Consider the following 17,807-nt stretch of genomic DNA (forward strand, 5'->3'; position numbering starts at 1 on the left):
TTCAATAGAACTTGTTGCTAAGGTGCTATAAAGGGTTGCTAGGGTGTGGCTTGATAGCTTCACAATGATCCTGAGAGACTGATTGGTCGTATGAGTAAAATGAGCCTGCCCCCTTGTCTCTATGACACTGTGATCCAGAGTTATATTCAATACAAAATCCCAATGCAATTTACCATAGTAGGAGAAACGCGCGTTTCATGGGCCGTCCTTCACCATAGTAAGTCAATGGGAAACTCATGATTAACCATAACCCTACAATAGATACATGTACTTAATGTTACTCAGTACTTAAATATGTAACATTAAAATAAAGTGTTATTTATTTATTTATTATTTGTCCCAGACTCGTTTACTTTCCTGTTCAACAGTTCTTCTGTATTAAATTCAATCAAACTCTCTTTTGATGAAGATTCATAAAGTGATTCAGTCAAAACTGGACATTAAAAAGCAAACGTGTAAAAACAATGAAACTCAGGGTGACAAACGTTTATCATGAATGAAAATAACAGTCAAACATCAACAACTGAAGAAACATGTTCACACTGAAACAGGAACAAGCGTTTATTGACCATAAACTACAATAACATGATTAAACTGTAATAAAACATGTTAATTAACAGAGAAATACTGGAGCTGACAGTAGATTCATATTCAATTTACAGTTATCTTTATGATTATATAGATGATATGTTATTCATCTCACATTATAGATTATAATAATCCTTTGAGATCCAGCAGTTTTAATCAGATCATCTGAAGGATTTTAATAACACATTGTGCACAAATAAAGTGTGTGAATATCAATAACGGTGATAATGCAGTAACACACACAATCAGTTACACAACTGGAGAAATGTCAATTTAGTGAGTGTGTGTGTGTGTATGTGTGTGTGTGTGTGTGTGTGTGTGTGTGTGTGTGTGTGTGTGTGTGTGTGTGTGTGTGTGTGTGTGTGTGTGTGTGTGTATGTGTGTGTCAGTGTGTGTGTGTGTGTGTGTGTGTGTGTATGTGTGTGTCAGTCAGTGTGTGTTTGTTGTTTAATGTGACACAGAGACAATACAGAGTTAGGACTAATAAATCTAAATCCAGCAAAGAGGGGTTCAGTGAATGTGTGTGTGAATGTGTATAAGTGTGTGAGTGTGTGTGTGTGTGTGTCAGAGACGCTGTAGAAGGACAGAGTGCCGGCCGACACGTCCACAAACACTCCTACTCTCTTACAGGATCCTGGATCAGCAGAAACAGCAGTGCGGTTATTATTGTGACGGACAGTGAGTGAGTGATAAGAGCAGCTCAGACTCCAGGACTTCTCGTTACATCCAAACGCACAGTCATCACTATATCCTTTCCTCTGGATTCCTTTATATGACACTGATATTTCAGCACCAGGTTCATCATCATCATAATCATGTATTTTATAATATCCTCTCCATTCAGCCTCCCAGTAACAGCGTCCATTCAGACTCTCTCCACACAGAACCTGATCATAATCCTCAAATCTCTCTGGATGATCAGGATACGACTGACTCTCATACACACACGTCACCTTTCTGTTCTCCTCAGACAGAACGAGACGAGTGTGTGCTGTGTTTGGATCCAGTGTGAGATCAACGGCATCTGAACACAAGAACACACATTACAACAGCAACATTTACAACAACACACACTAAAACTGTGTTTGAGGACTTACATCTGTGTAGTCTTGATGTCATCCTGAACTCTTTAACTTCTGAACCGTGATCCACACTAGAAAACACACACACACACACACACACACACACACACACACACACACACACACACACACACACACACACACACACACACACACACACACACACACACACACACACACACACACAAATCTTACTTGACAACAACCAGAGCCGGTCCGAGCCTTTTGGGGGCCCTAAGCAGAATTTGATTTGGGGGCCCCCTCCCACTACGCAAAGTTACCTGTGCTTGACAATTATTGACACAAATGTCACGCAATAATGATACATTAAAAATGAATACAGTGAGGTTATGTATTAATACAAAATAAATACTTAATAAAAAATAGATGCCTACTTAAATAAAAAAAGTTTTAACTTTTACTTTACTCTTTTACTAACTCTTTGAAACTTCTTAAAACAAACTGTCTCAAAACATATAAAATAAATTATTTGGTAAAATAATTACAAAACTGAGAAATCAGAAAAATAATAAGAGCAAGGGTTCAACAATGACAATTATTGTTGAAAACTGGAAAATATTATTATTTCTCAACTGTCTCAATACAGTGTAACTGTCCTCAAAATCTTTTTTATTATTATTATTGTAACAGACTTTGTTGGATTGTACATGACAGAATCCAACAAATTCTGTTACTATAATACCGGTAATGATGTACTGGCGCTCGTTGTATGTGTGTATGCAATCTATTTTTCCCCTCGGGGCTTGCCGTAGGTAGGAATGGGTCGTGCGCACTTGGTACTGTAGTGTCGCGGGTTTTTGGAGTTAGTGATCTGATGTGTGGTATAATAAAGTGGAGACGAGTTCAAACTGCTAAGTTTATTATTTATTCAAACTGCTACCCTTACACCTAGAAGGTTAAGTTCCCCTACGGCTATTTTCTCCAACTTAAACCGACACCGTGACTATGCGCAGTTGCGCACGAATTGTCTATGCACTCGCGAGGTGTCTAGATTATGCGCATGACTTAAACGCTGGCAGACACAGCAGCAGTTGTTGGCAGGTATATTGATCATGAAATCAGAATTTTCTTGTCTTGAATTATTCATTCATTCATTCATATTCATCCATTCATTTATGTCACTTGTTTAAGTCATCTAAAAAAAATTTTTTTTTAACTCGATTGCGGGGCCCCCTGGTGGCCACACACACACTCACACTCACACTCTCACTTTCTCTTTAGTTTCACGGTTCGGCTACGATTATCATGTCATCGATTCAGTTCAATTCGATATCACGATGCATCGCGATGCACCGCATCCTCAATTTTATATTTTACTTCAAAAGTGATGTGTGCGCGCGTGTCTGTGCGTGTGCTCGCCTGTTCGGGAAGTCGCAGTGACAGAAACAGTGACATTCCAGTTTAAGTTTCAAGGGAGTAAAGGCTGAGGATTCGGCGTTGGAGCTCATCCGCGCATCTCTAAAGCAGTCAGACTCTGCCAGGCGTTAACAGCTCAGGGTGAAAACGGCTAACGTGGTTTATCAAGTTAGTGGTATTACCTCTGCAAATTCTATTTATGCGGGACATGAGCGCACACAGCGCGTGTCTTCTGCAGGTCGTGCTTACCAGGTTGTTCATAAAAGCCGAAATGTGCCAAGATGTCGGCTTTTAAAGTAGTTGGAGCATTTTTTATTTTCTCGCACTTGTGTCTCACCCATAGACAGTATGGTCTCACCTCCCTCTGCCATTGAATGCTACCGCAACAAAGCACGTATGCGACAAATGACGTCAGAAAAGCGTCAATACATTATAATCGGTTATGGTCTATTACTGAACCGATACCGAATCGTCCTTGTCTGCATCGCGATGCATCGTTGAAACCATATATTTTTATACCCCTATTTCAAAGTATGGGACCTCTTTCAAGTTAAAAAAGTTGAAAACGGAAGTTAAAAAAGTCCTCATTGCTTTGGCTGTTGAAAGAACCTCTGATTTATGGGTCATGTCTGGACAATTTCGCTGCATGTGGGACAATGTCTGCATCCTTTAAATTCCGTTAATTCTAAGATCATAACACTTGGGTGTTTAATCAATGTGGCTGGCCCAAGTTTTGAAAAAGTTGAAGATGTAGCTGTTTAGGAGATTAATCCCTTCGAATTATGGCACAAGTATTACAGAAACTGCAATATGCTTTTACAACGGAAAAAAACAAAAATGCTTCAAGGTTACTGTGAAGGGAAAGTTATCCCTAATGAGAGGGACACATTCCCAAATCTGCTTCTTTCACCAAATCTAAGAATCTGAAAAGTTGACAGATATGGATTTGCATGAAAGTAATGGGAAAAAGTTGTATAAAGCTTGTGTAAAATCTTTTAACAAAAATGGACTACATGAAAGAGTTGACACCCCATGGCGTACTGTTTTTCAGATGAATGACAATTTCAGTAAATGAACTTCTATCTCAAGAATACAATCTCACAATCATACAAAAATTCAACCTCTCTCTCTCTATCACACACACAGACACACACACACACACACACACACACACACACGCACGCATCCGGACAGTTTAGAGCAGTGTTTCTCAAACTTTCTGGCATAAAAGGAGAGGAGGAAGAAGAGACAGAGGAGGAGGAGGAGAAGGAGGAGGAAGAAGAGACAGAGGAGGAGGAGGAGACAGAGGAGGAAGAAGAGACAGAGGAGGAGGAGGAGACAGAGGAGGAGGAAGACCAAGAGCCATCATTTCCCTGTAAAACCCAACAAGTTAAACTAACTCATATCATTTGAGGAAACCGATTGCCTCAATTCAATTAAGTTTATAAAAACAATAGTTATGAGTACTATGAACTTATTTTAATCGAGACTAAAACAATAATATTTCTTACAGTTTTTTTGGATTGCTTACACACTAAAATTAAAAGTAGTACACTATTAGCAAAACCTTACACTCAAGAAGCAAAACATCAGCCCATATTTGCACAACTATAAGCACATTGTCAACCTCACACTTGTTGCAAAACTCTACACACAGTGATTTGCAAAACACTAAACACACTTAACATACATTACATACAAATATCTATCATGAAGTCACTTCCTTGCAATACCAAAGCACTGACTCTCAAATTACCGCACCGTCCAACCAATTGATTCAACACAGTCATCAGGTGTGCAAACACTTGTTTGCTTAATTGTAGACACACCAATCAGATGTATAAGCACTATAAAAAGCAGCAGGTGAGTTCATCGGTCTTCAAGCACAATGGAAAAAGTCAGTGTAAGACGAGGAGGAGAACGAGGAGGAGGACAAGGAGGAGGAGGAAGGGGAGGAAGAGTAATCAACAGAGGAATCAACAGAGGAAGAGATGGAGGCTATGCTGGAGGTAGAGGAAGAGGTAGAGTAAGAGGAAGAGGAAGACAAGAAGGTGCTCAAAGAGGACCGAATCTGACAAATGAGATCATCGTAACACTGGTTGACTACGTTGTCAACCACGGCCTAACGCTGAGGGAGGCTGGACTGCGAGTACATCCAAATCTAAGCCGATACACAGTGGCAAGTGTGATAAGAACATTTCGACTAGAAAATAGGTATTGTAAAAATATCATCATATCAAAAACATCTGCACGGTTTCAGTAACTGCTTACAGTACTGTATTCTATGCACTATCAGCATTTCTGTTACCTTTTCCTGTGAAATTACTGTACTATTGTATACTGTTTTTTTTCTAAATAGGATTGAGGGCCAGGAACGACAAGGGAGAAGGCCTCCTATGTTCACAGAACAGCAAGAGAGGGAGATAGTAAACATGGTTTTGGCCAACAATGCTATAACACTCAATCAGCTCCAAGCTAACATTGTCAATAACCACGCCAGTTTCAACGATATCCATCAGGTCTCAACATCAACACTGGCACTGGTGAAACGACTGCGGCATGATTATGCAGAGGTATGTATTCACTTTAGCAGTGAGATCTTGCATACTGTCTTATAATCTTTTACTGTACTGTAATATGTATACTAGATCTACACTGAACTACACAATTTTGCCTGACACTGTTCTTCAGAGAGTTTTTCGAATGTATGGAGAGGAGATCCAGTATGAGTTAATTTACGTAGATGAGGATGGGTTTAACCTGACGAGAACACGAAGGACGGGAAGAAACATCATTGGCCACAGGGCTATAGTCAATGTCCCAGGGCAACATGGGGGTAATATAACAATCTGTGCAGCCATTACACAGAATGGGGTCCTCCACCGGCATGCCCATATGGGCCCTTACCACACAGCACTCATACTTACATTCTTGGACCAATTGCACAACATAACAGCAGCAAATTAAATCGATCATATGCAATACATTGTTGTCTGGGACAATGTGTCTTTCCACCGCTCTGCTCTGGTTCAGAACTGGTTTCAGCAACATCCACATTTCACCCCACATTTCACCGTCCTATATCTTCCACCATACTCTCCATTCTTCAACCCTATAGAAGAGTTTTTCTCGGCATTACGGTGGAAGGTATATGATCTCCGTCCCCGCCCGCCATGGAGGAGGCCTGTGACCAGATGGAGGTAGCAGCAATGCAAGGATGGATTCGTCATTCAAAACGTTTCTTTCCAAGGTGTCTTGCTAATGACAACATTGCCTGTGATGTTGATGAAAATCTCTAGCCAGATCCAGCTAGGCGAAGAGACAATGTCTAGGTTTTTTTTTTTTTACAGTAAACTTAAGTTGCTGTAATTTATAGTAATATTTTCAAAACCACTAAGAAATCAAGTTTTAAATATAATTATTTTGAAGTGTTAGTGCTTAATGTAAAAATATATATTGTAAACGATAAATCACATTTGAGTTTTGTGCTGGCTACTGTATACAGGCCACCAGGGCACCATGAAGATTTTATCAAAGAATTTGCTGACTTTCTATCAGAATTAATATTGACTGCAGATAAAGTATCTGGTACGGATAGAGCACTTTTGCCGAGTACGAGTATAATACGAGTAATACGAGTCAATATCTGTGCTCGGATTTAATAAAAATCCTTATTGGGTAGCTGACTGTGTCTGCGTTCTGTGATAGGCTAGTCACAGCGCCCCTCCCCTACACGCATACAGATTTATTGGGTTGCTGTGTCCCACTCTGCTCACTCACACACAGAACACTGAGAAGAGAACAGCTCTCTCTCTCTCTCTGTCTCTCCCTCAGTCACTCACGTTCGCGGGTCCTTTTTCCGTTAAAGTTTAGGGTTTCTTCAGCTTCAGGTTTGTTTTTTACTTCGGTTTGTTGTAGTACACTTATTAACCAGTAGAGTTCTAGTAAACGTGGGGTTTGTTCAGACGTGGTGCTTGGTAGAATGAATGCGACTCGCGTTGCGTCTCTGCCTGTCGGAGATTTTTTTTTCTTTTTTAAACCATCAGCAGTTTTTTTTTACTTCACGCACTGAGTGTCTGACACTTTTTGCTGTATTTCATTAAAAAATAAAGGAAGTAGTGGTATAAAACTATATTACAAATTAATTAGCCAATATTGCATCTGGATGGAGGTCCTCCTCCACCAAAGACCAAGAGGACTTCTGCAGTATGGAACTCTTTAACTGTTTCTGAAAATGATCCCCCCAAAGCCATTTGCAAGCTTTGCAAGTCCAAACTAAGCAGAGGTAGAGATGTAAAACATTACAACACAACATCTCTACATAACCATCTGCTATATGTTCATCACATGAGAAAGCCCACTGTATCAGCCACCTCCTCCTCCTCTCCTCTTCCTTCTCGGGTCACTGGTGTTCAGCTGGGTGCTGCTAAGGGCTCACATTCATCTTCCTCTTCACCAATACTCACTGCATTTGCAGCAAGGCAGCCATTCTCAGCAAACCATCCCCGGTCAAAACAAATCACAGAGATGATTGGTAAAATGATTTGCACTGATCTTGAACCTTTGTCTGTGGTGGAGAGGAGAGACTTCAAGACACTTGTTGGCTTTTTAGAACCCAAGTATAAGATCCCATCGAGGCACTATTTCAGTCGAACTGTAGTGCCTGAGCTGTATGAGGCAATGAGAGGGGAGTTGGTCCAGTCACTTAAGGCAGCTGAAGGATGTGTTATCAACCTGACTACAGATCTCTGGACCAGCAATCACAACGCACATGCATATCTCTGTCTTACTGGGCACTGGTGTGAACGTGTAGGGGAAGCTTCAGTACAGAGGAAAGCAGGGCTGCTAAATGTTGATGTGCTGGACATTGAGCACACATCAAACAACATTCTGTGCTGCCTTAAAGGAGAACTCCGGGCAATTTTTAAGTTAATCTTGATCGTTAGACCTTTGTGAGTACTGAGTATAGAAAAAAAAACGAACCGGATTGGTGCTTGCTACGCGGACCTGCGACCGCGAATGCCCAGAGCTCCCCCTCAGCTAAAACGGCAGCTATGGGGGCATGGAAATAAAGAGCGTTTTTGAGCCTCTTAACAGACACAAAATGCCTGTCCAACATGAACAGGGACCCTACATGTGAACAAGATGCGTTTAGCAACTTAGCCATTGTTTCAACTCACCTAAATAGTCTTTTAGACGGCAAGCTGTAGTCTCGCGCTGCAGTCCCATGCTGTAGCCGGAAAAGGTAAACAATGTCCAGGTGGGAGGAGCGTTGATCATGTGCGACGAGTCTTCGTACATGGAATTGTATTTTTCTTCAAACGGCCCCGCTGTGTTGAGTGTTGTCAAAGTGTTCACTGTAAATGCGGTAATCTTTAGCGCGTAGTACTTCTACGGGAGTTTGCACATCAAGTTGAAGTACAACTAGCCACAACTGCAGAATCTCGAGGTCATGAAAAGGAAGACAATGAATATTTAAGCTCTTATATTTTCGCATTCTGTTGCCACAATTCGGAAAGGCACAAACACGAACCATTTCTTCTTCACTTGTAAGCAACTCTGATCATAACTCGTCGCACATGATCAACGCTCCTCCCACCTGGACATTGTTTACCTTTTCCGGCTACAGCACGGGACTGCAGCGCAAGACTACAGCTTGCCGTCTAAATGACTATTTAGGTGAGTTGAAACAATGGCTAAGTTGCTAAACGCATCTTGTTCACATGTAGGGTCCCTGTTCATGTTGGACAGACACTTTAATTGCATTTTGTGTCTGTTAAGAGGTTCAAAAACGCTCTTTATGTCCATGCCCCCATAGCTGCCGTTTTAGCTGGGTGGGAGCTCTGGGCATTCGCGGTCGCAGCTCCGCGTAGCAAGCACCAATCCGGTTCGTTTTTTTTTTTCTATAGTCATTTCTCACAAAGGTCTAACGATCAAAATTAACTTAAAAATTAACCGGAGTTCTCCTTTAAGGAAAAGATGAGAGAGTGGGAAGAGTCTGTTGGTCAGTCTGTCACAATACGGTTTGTTGTTTCAGATAATGCAGCGAATATGGTGAAAGCTTTGACTGAATATGGGCACATCCGTTGCATGTCCCATACCCTTCACTTGGTGGTGATCAAAGCACTGGAGAAGTACAGGGTTGTGACATCCCTTCTCTCCAAAGCCAGGAGCATATCTGGTCATGTTCATCGCTCAAGCAAAGCCAGCAACAGACTACATGAGCTGCAAACACAGTTGTACCTCCCCCAGCACACGCTCATAACAGATGTAAAAACAAGGTGGAACTATACGTTCTACATGCTCCAGCGGCTGGTGGAGCAGCGCAGGGCTGTGCAGATTATGACACAGGAGTCTAACACGGGTAAAGCTCCAACAATCATCTATCCAAATGAGTGGGGGTTAGCATCAGACATGCTCAATGTTCTTAGTCCTTTTGAGGAGGTCACACGGGCGCTCTCAAAACACAGCGCCTCCATCTCTGAGGTCATCCCCCTCCTGCATGGCCTGTGCTCCATCATCAGGTCACTGCATGCTGGTGAGGAATCTGAGGATGAATCTGATCAGTTCATGGCTGGTGATGATGATCAGGATGCCACAGTGGGGCTGGGCCAAGATGTTGCGGCTGAGTCCAGGGAAAGGTTAGGCACAGCAGCAAGGAAACTGGCAACCAATCTGAGCAAAGAACTAGAATGGGGTTTCGAACCAATTTTTGCAAACTCCACATTTCTGCTTGCCACTCTCCTTGACCCCAGATATAAGGCCAGCTGTTTTCCAAACAATGTTGATGTGGAGGCACTGAAGAGGACATTACTCCTCAGGATGGAGCTCTGTGACCCTGTGGCTACACCGGCAAGAAACACAGAAGAGACACCTGCCACCAGCAGCACTTCAGTCTTGTCTTTCCTGCAGAAAAAGAAATCGGCTATTCCAATGAGGACACATTTACCATCAGGTGATGTGGAGGCCTACCTGGCAGATGGGGACATCAGCCTTACCGATGACCCAGTGAAATACTGGTCAGGCAAGCTTCAGTGCTAGCCCAATCTTACACGCTTTGCAATGCAGCATCTCAGTTGTCCACCTACAAGTGTCCAGTCTGAGCGTGTTTTCAGCACAGCTGGAAATGTGGTCAGTCCACAGCGTGCAAACTTAGACCCTAGCCATGTGGAACAACTGGTCTTCATTAAAGTCAATGCAGATCTGAAAAACAGCGTCAGACTATTTGAACCGTAGAACACAGTCCCCCCTGACCCCCTCTCTCTTTTTCTTTCTCTCTCTCTCTCTGTCTCTCTCTTACTCATCCACACACACACACACACACACACACACACACACACACACACACACACACACACACACACACGTAGTGTTTCCATGTTTTATGGGGACTTTCCATAGACATAATGATTTTTATACAGTACAAACTGTATATTCTATTCCCTTATACTAACCCTACCCCTAAACCTACCCATCACAGAAAACTTTCTGCATTTTTACATTTTAAAAAACATCACTTAGTATGATTTATAAGCTGTTTTCCTCATGGGGACCAAAAAATGTCCCCACACGAACAAGGATTTCAGATATTGCCATCCTTATGGGGACATTTTGTCCCCATAATGTAGGGTTTACCAGGCCACACACACACACACACACACACACACACACACACACACACACACACACACACACACACCTGGTGTGGAAATAAAAAAAATAAAAAAGAACCAAAAAAATAAATAAATCACACTGATCATAAAAAAATTAAGTTAAAAAAAGAGTTATGTTGAGTATGAAAACTCAAGTTCATTACATTTTACTTCATAATTGCAACCAGATGTGTGGTATTCATTGTTGCAAAATTCGTTTGTTATCGTGATCAAAACCACTGATCTGAAGATGCTGTCATGTAAATAGTTTTGTAATCAGCAATAAATAAAAATTTCTGAACAACCCATATCAATTGCATGCTTAAAATAACATACCGGCTAAACCCCGCCCACTTCCGGGTTAGGCCCCGCCCAGTCCGAGTACAGATACAGATACAGATAATTCATATGGTTAACACAGTTACAGATACAGATAATGCTGTACTCGCTCATCCCTAGTACTAATTGTTGGTGATTTTAATATACACATCGATAATGAAAAAGATGCATTGGGATTGGCATTTAAAGAGATTGTAAACTCAATTGGAGTTAGACAACAGGTGTCAGGACCTACTCATTGTCGTAATCATACTCTAGATCTAATATTATCACACGGAATAGATGTTGATGCATTTGAAATTCTGCAGCAGAGCGATGACATCTCAGATCATTATCTACATTACATTTAGTCAGGGCTGCAAAGCCGACTCCGTGTTACAAATACGTAAGACCTATCACTTCTGCCACTAAAGATTGCTTTATTAATAATCTTCCTAATCAGTTTCATCATCTCAGCGTCCCGGATAGCTTAGAACAACTAGATATTGCAACAGAAACTTTCAACTCTCTCTTTTCCAGCACTTTAGACACAGTTGCTCCATTGCGCTTAAAGAAGATTAAAGAAAATAGTCCAACGCCGTGGTACAGTGAGCACACTCGGGCCCTTAAGAGAGCAGCCAGAAAAATGGAGGAAAACAAAACTAGAGGTATTTCGCATTTCATGGAAGGAGAGCTCGATTACTCACAGAGAGGCTTTAAAAGCTGCTAGATCTGCTTATTTTTCAACCCTATTAGAAGAAAATAAACATAATCCTATCTATTTGAAACAGTGGCTAAACTAACGAAAAAGAAAGCTTCGAGCCCAGAAGTTTCCAAGCAGCACAGCAGTAATGACTTTATGAACTTCTTCACTTATAAGATTGATAATATCAGGGAGAAAATTATAACTATGCAACCGTCTACTACAGTATCGCATCAGGCCGTGCATTGTAGTCTCCCTGAGGAAAAATTTGATTCATTCGTTGCTATAGGAGAGGAAGAAGTTACTAAACTCGTTAAATCATCTAAATCAACAACATGTATGTTAGACCCTATACCGACTAAGCTACTGAAAGAGATGCTTCCAGAGGTCACAGATTCTCTTCTTACTATCATTAATTCATCTTTGTCTCTAGGATACGTACAAAAAACCTTTAAGCTGGCTATGATTAAACCATTTGTTAAAAAAACGCATCTTGATCCTAGAGAATTAGTCAATTACAGGCCGATCTCGAATCTACCATTTCTGTCAAAGATATTAGAAAAAGCAGTATCTTCACAACTTTCTTGAAAGAAATGATATCTTCGAGGATTTTCAGTCAGGAGTTAGACCATACCATAGTACCGAGACAGCTCTCATTAGAGTCACAAATGATTTGCTCTTATCATCGTGGTTGTATCTCTCTATTAGTGTTACTCGATCTTAGTGCTGCATGTGACACTATCGACCACAACATTCTTTTAAATAGACTCGAAAATTATGTTGGCATTAGGGGAATTGCACTAGCATGGTTTAAATCATACTTATCTGACCGTTATCAGTTTGTAGCAGTAAATGAAGAGATTTCTCATCGATCACAAGTTCAGTATGGCGTACCACAAGGCTCAGTACTAGGACCGTTGCTGTTCACTCTGTACATGCTACCATTAGGAGATGGAATTAGTTTTCACTGTTATGCTGACGAGACTCAGCTGTATATTTCTTCAAAACCTAAAAAAACTTACCCATTCACAAAATTAACAGAATGCATAGCTGATATAAAAAATTGGATGACTCGTAATTTCCTACTACTTAACTCTAAAAAAACAGAGATTCTAATTATTGGACAAAACACTTCCTCACGTAATAACCTAGAATACTGTCTAACACTTGATGGCTGCTCTGTTAAGTCTTCGTAGTCGGTTAGGAACCTGGGTGTGCTCTTTGATACCAATCTTTCATTTGAAAGTCACGTGTCTAGTATCTGTAAAACCGCATTTTTCCATCTTAAAAATATATCTAAATTACATAATATGCTCTCAATGACAAATGCGGAACAATTAGTCCATGCGTTCATACTTAATCTCAAGGCTAGATTATTATAATGCTCTACTGGGTGGTTGCCCTGCACGCTTAATAAACAAACTACAGCTGGTCCAAAACGCAGCAGCTTGAGTTCTTACCAGAACCAGGAAGTATGACCATATTAGCCCGGTTCTGTCAATAGTGCATTGGCTCCCTATTAAACATCGCATAAATTCTAAAATATTGCTTATTACTTACTAAGCACTAAATGGTTTAGCTCCGCAGTACTTGAGCGAGCTCTTAACGCATTATAATCCTTCACGTCTATTGCGATCCCAAAATTCCGGCCAGTTGATAATACCTAGAATATCAAAATCGACTGCTGGCGGTAGATCCTTCTCCTATTTAGCACCAAAACTCTGGAACAATCTTCCTAACATTGTCCGGAAAGCAGACACACTCTGTCAGTTCAAAGCAAGATGTGAAGCATTCACATAATACATTATAGACTTCTATAATTCAAAGTTAGGCTGCATAGATTAGGTCAGCTGGAACCGGGTACACTTCAGATAAATCCTGATGTACTTGTTACACCATAAGAAGAATGACATCTACGCTAATTTTAGTGTCTTTGTTTATCCCGAGGTTTTCCCGCAGCCTGCCGTATCCAGGCTGTATTCAGATCTGATTTAGGACCTTCGCCTGGACCCGATGACAACGCAGTGCTGAAGTGCCAACAAGTCTCTCCCTATGGAGGATCCCTTTACCACTCTACAGATATAGTGTCGTCGGGAAACTAAATTCGTGTACCTACCCCGAATTGATAAATTAAATCAAAATTATAAGGAAACACCAGTTGTTTAGGCTTGGTTTGTAGGGAATAACAAACCTGCGCACATATATTCAAACGCACATAACTATAGAACCAATTCTTAATGCGCATGTGAACGCCATCATAGTTTCTCACCGGTTCGCATTTAAAGTCTGTGTAGAGAGAATTGCGTCGTCTTAGCGGCCCCTAATTTTAATAACAAATGATTGTTGCGACGGAAGCTAATCAATCAAAAACTAAATTAAGCTGGAAAATAACCCTATTAAAGAACTGCTATGAACCCAAAATGATCTCTGTTACCTTAAATTATACGTTCATCTCTGTAAAGCTGCTTTGAACAAAACAATCTACATTGTTAAAAGCGCTATATAAATGAAGATGACTTGACTTGACTTGACTATAGCCTAGTCAATATGGTGATTGCAAATAATTCCATAAGGCTATGAGAAATACAGCAGCGCATAATTGAGGATGATCACCTTCAAAAACATACACAATGTGAGCATTTCTGTATTATGTCGTGTACTTGCCCGCAACAGAATCCGAATGAAACAAATCTACAGAGTCCCTTTTGAAAGAAACAGTGAACGTGTAAAACAACTGCGATATGACTGTGCAGGTAAGCTATAGTATCAATGGTACTGAATCTGGAAGTGCATACTGTAGTGCTGTGCATGGGCCTGCTGTGCTGCATTTGTTTTGTCTTGTCCAAAGAGTGATTGAGCTAGAGCTATATGCCATGGGTCATGAGCTGCATTTTGTGGATGAGTCGGGTTTTAACCTCACTAAAACAAGGAGATGTGGCAGGAACATTATTGGACACCGTGCCATAATCAATGTCCCAGGACAACGTGGTGGTAACATAACTATGTGTGCAGCTATAAGTCAAAATGGTGATCGTGCCACTGCTTCACAATGGTGTTGTTCACCATCATGTAGTCACGATGTAGTCTGATTTTTTTTTTCTCAGTGAAATTACTATTTTGTGTTTTGACTTGGAAAAAAAAACACTTGTGTTTGTTTTGATCTGTGTAAATAAATACCAAAACTTGAAGTTTTGATCCCTAAATGTTTACAGAACTATGCCAAAATTATGACCTCAAACTGACATAGCCTACCTTGTGCACAGAGAAAGCAAATTAATGCTTATTAATGTGATGGCTTGTGTTAACCGTTTGATACGAAAATACAATTTTTACGAAGGTTTGAAGAGTTAAGCAAGGTTTATTAGCTTTTGCAAGAAAACTACAATGTGTTGCTGATTTGGTGAAAGGTTTTCTTATTTGTGTGTAGAGTTTAGCAAAAATAGCCAATAGTTACAAAAAATGTGCTTAAGCCATCAGAAAAAACTGTAGTGCTCTAGTACCAGGCCTTCAGTCAAGTCTGAATCTCTGTGGATTTTAAGAGATTTCAGCCCTGGGGTTGCTCAGAGGTCTTTAAGAAGAGGAAGGTCTGTTTTAAGTCTCTGTTGTGTGATCAAACAACCTCTGGTGTTATATTTGTGGTTTTCCTTGTGTGAATCACGATGTCTCGTACTTTGTTTTTTTTGCTCACAAAACTATGTTTATTTTGCTCACAAAACTATGTGTTGTTCCATTTGTTCCTTTCTAAATACAACTTTTAAAGCCTGTTTTGCAATTGTATTGTCAGTCATTGTATTTAGTCTTGCCCAAAAGATTACAACTCAAATGTGTAATTTGTCAAATGTGTCAAATGTGTTTGCTCGGCTCTATTTCTTTTCTCTTCTTTCCTTCAGTGATTCTGCTTGTTAACCAGCTAATTAATGATGAGATGACTCCATATTTAATATACACAGGTTTTGTGACTCAGATAAGGTCCAGTTCTGGTTTATTTCTTTTGCTCTTGGCTGACTTGGCCAGAGGTGTAAAATCCAGGTTCAGAAAGTAAAAGTCCTCCTCAATATTTTGTTCCAATCACCTGGATTTGCTAATTCAGCCAGGAGACAGAACTAATTAGTGAAATCTGCTCGCTGAGTTTCATGGGTGGAATAAACATATGGCAGGAATTCTACTTTCTGACCCCTGGACTATATACCTCTTCTTACCAGGCTTATTTTACAGTAAAATACTGGCAACATAATTTAGTATTAACTGTACAGTTCTTTACTGTAACCTACTGTAAAAAACTAAATTAAAACAGAAACTGACTGCCTTAAATTGACCAAATGTCATTTAAAGGTATTAACAAAAATGTATAATGCACAAATAATATGAGCAAAGTATTACTGTGAATTTATTTCATTTGAGAACACTAAAAAATATTGTACATAAAAAGATTTCCACTGGACCAACAACTACACGGTCACCACAACATGCGGTTACAAATTAAGTAACACGCAGCGTATCATCAATGTTTCGAGATCTTCCCCTGGACTGAAGCACAGACTCTACTCTTCGCCACAATGGTGACCCAAAAAAAACTAAATCTTACAGTAAACTACTGGCAACAGTGTTGCCAGTATATACATGTTTTATAACTTAGTTTATTACTGTTAAATTACATTTTGTGTGTGTCTTTTTATCTTACACTGTTAACCCTTTCAACCCAACAGGAAAATCCACACTACAAAGAGTAAAAAGTAACATTGACGCAGTGTTGCAGCGAGATAATTAAGTGAATATGTAAGTGATTGTTGAGCATTAGTGATGAACACCTGCTGTTAACAAGCAGAATCACTCAGGGAAAGAGGAACACATGATCAGAAAATAGAGAAACACAAAACCTACAACTGACTTCAAGCTATTACACATTATTACACTTAATATTACCCAGTATGACTTTATTTTTGTCATACATCTACAGAGGTTATTGAGATGTTTAATTGAAAATGTTTGGCTTGAAGTTACCAATATAGATATCAGTGTTTGCTTTAGTTGGGATGCTGACCCTTGACTTTTTAACATCAGTTTTTCACTTGCTACTTGAACTTTGTTTTTGCAAGTCACATATGGTTTGTGAATGCAGTTTGTTATGTTGATTATGATGACAAAATAATTATATAGCCTGTTCATTCACTAATCCCATTCAGAGTTTAATCCTGTATCAAAAGTGTATCAAACATTACCACCACTGTGAAACTACAGCAATGAGTTACAATGATAATTATATTTTAACTAGGGCTGTCAAAATAACGCGTTAATTTCGATTAATTAATCTGAGAAGAAATAACGCGTTAAAAAAATAGCGCAGATTAATCCATTCCGTTTTCACCTTTGCGGAGCCGTTCTAGCATTCGTGTAAAAAGAAGGAGGGAGACAAGAACGCGCTGCTTGGATCATTGTTTGGAACATTTACTTATAACAAACGGAGTTCGTCAAACTCTAAAGTACCACATCAATGCAAAGCATCCAGGAGTGTGTGCGTGAGTTGGTGAGTGTGTCTGAGAGAAAGCGCGCTTGTGTGTGTGTGTGTGTGTGTGTTGTAACTTTTCTCGCGCTCTCACGTCACACAACCATTTTCTCACGCACAGAAAAATCGCGCACCAAAGAGAGGACACGGAAACAGACAAGACAGAGCACGTTACTTATGATATTAAAAAAATCTCAGCTCTCAGATTCTGTTAATTTTATTACGAAAATCAAACAATACCGTTTTGGCGCTTGTAAATGTGACATGACAGATCCCTATAGCAGCACGTGAACCGATCATCTCTTGCTAATAGTAAATAAACTATTATATTTTTACTTATATCAAAGTTGTTATTTGTAATAAACACGCATTTTATTTAATTTGAGCTATTTTTAACATTAAATAGGCTACTACCAGCTGATATGGCTCTCTGTTTATCCAAATGAGTCAATATTGCATCAAATCACAATAATTAAATTAAATTGAAATCGTGAAATTTGTGTCAAGCAATAATAATAAAAATGTAGCTTACCAGAAATTGTACCATGTAAACATTGTAAGATTGTGTATGCGATTAATTTAGA

At 39.9% G+C, this 17,807-nt stretch overlaps 1 pseudogene across 1 annotated transcript in view; it reads right to left on the bottom strand.

Moving 5' to 3' along the window:
* Nucleotides 1-536: 536 nt before the first annotated feature.
* Nucleotides 537-17,807, bottom strand: part of LOC143738632 (uncharacterized) — a 38,379-nt pseudogene continuing 21,108 nt past the window's right edge. Inside the window, exons 7-8 of the transcript XR_013203927.1 lie at nt 1,686-1,741; nt 537-1,612 (exon numbers count right to left, since the gene is read on the bottom strand). The product of XR_013203927.1 is annotated as an uncharacterized LOC143738632 (transcript). The remainder of the gene's footprint in view (nt 1,613-1,685; nt 1,742-17,807) is intronic.

The sequence above is a fragment of the Siphateles boraxobius genome, unplaced genomic scaffold, assembly GCF_051911475.1.
Source record: "Siphateles boraxobius isolate OS27281-9 unplaced genomic scaffold, OSU_SipBor_1 15, whole genome shotgun sequence".
In the NCBI taxonomy this organism is placed as follows: Eukaryota; Metazoa; Chordata; class Actinopteri; order Cypriniformes; family Leuciscidae; genus Siphateles; species Siphateles boraxobius.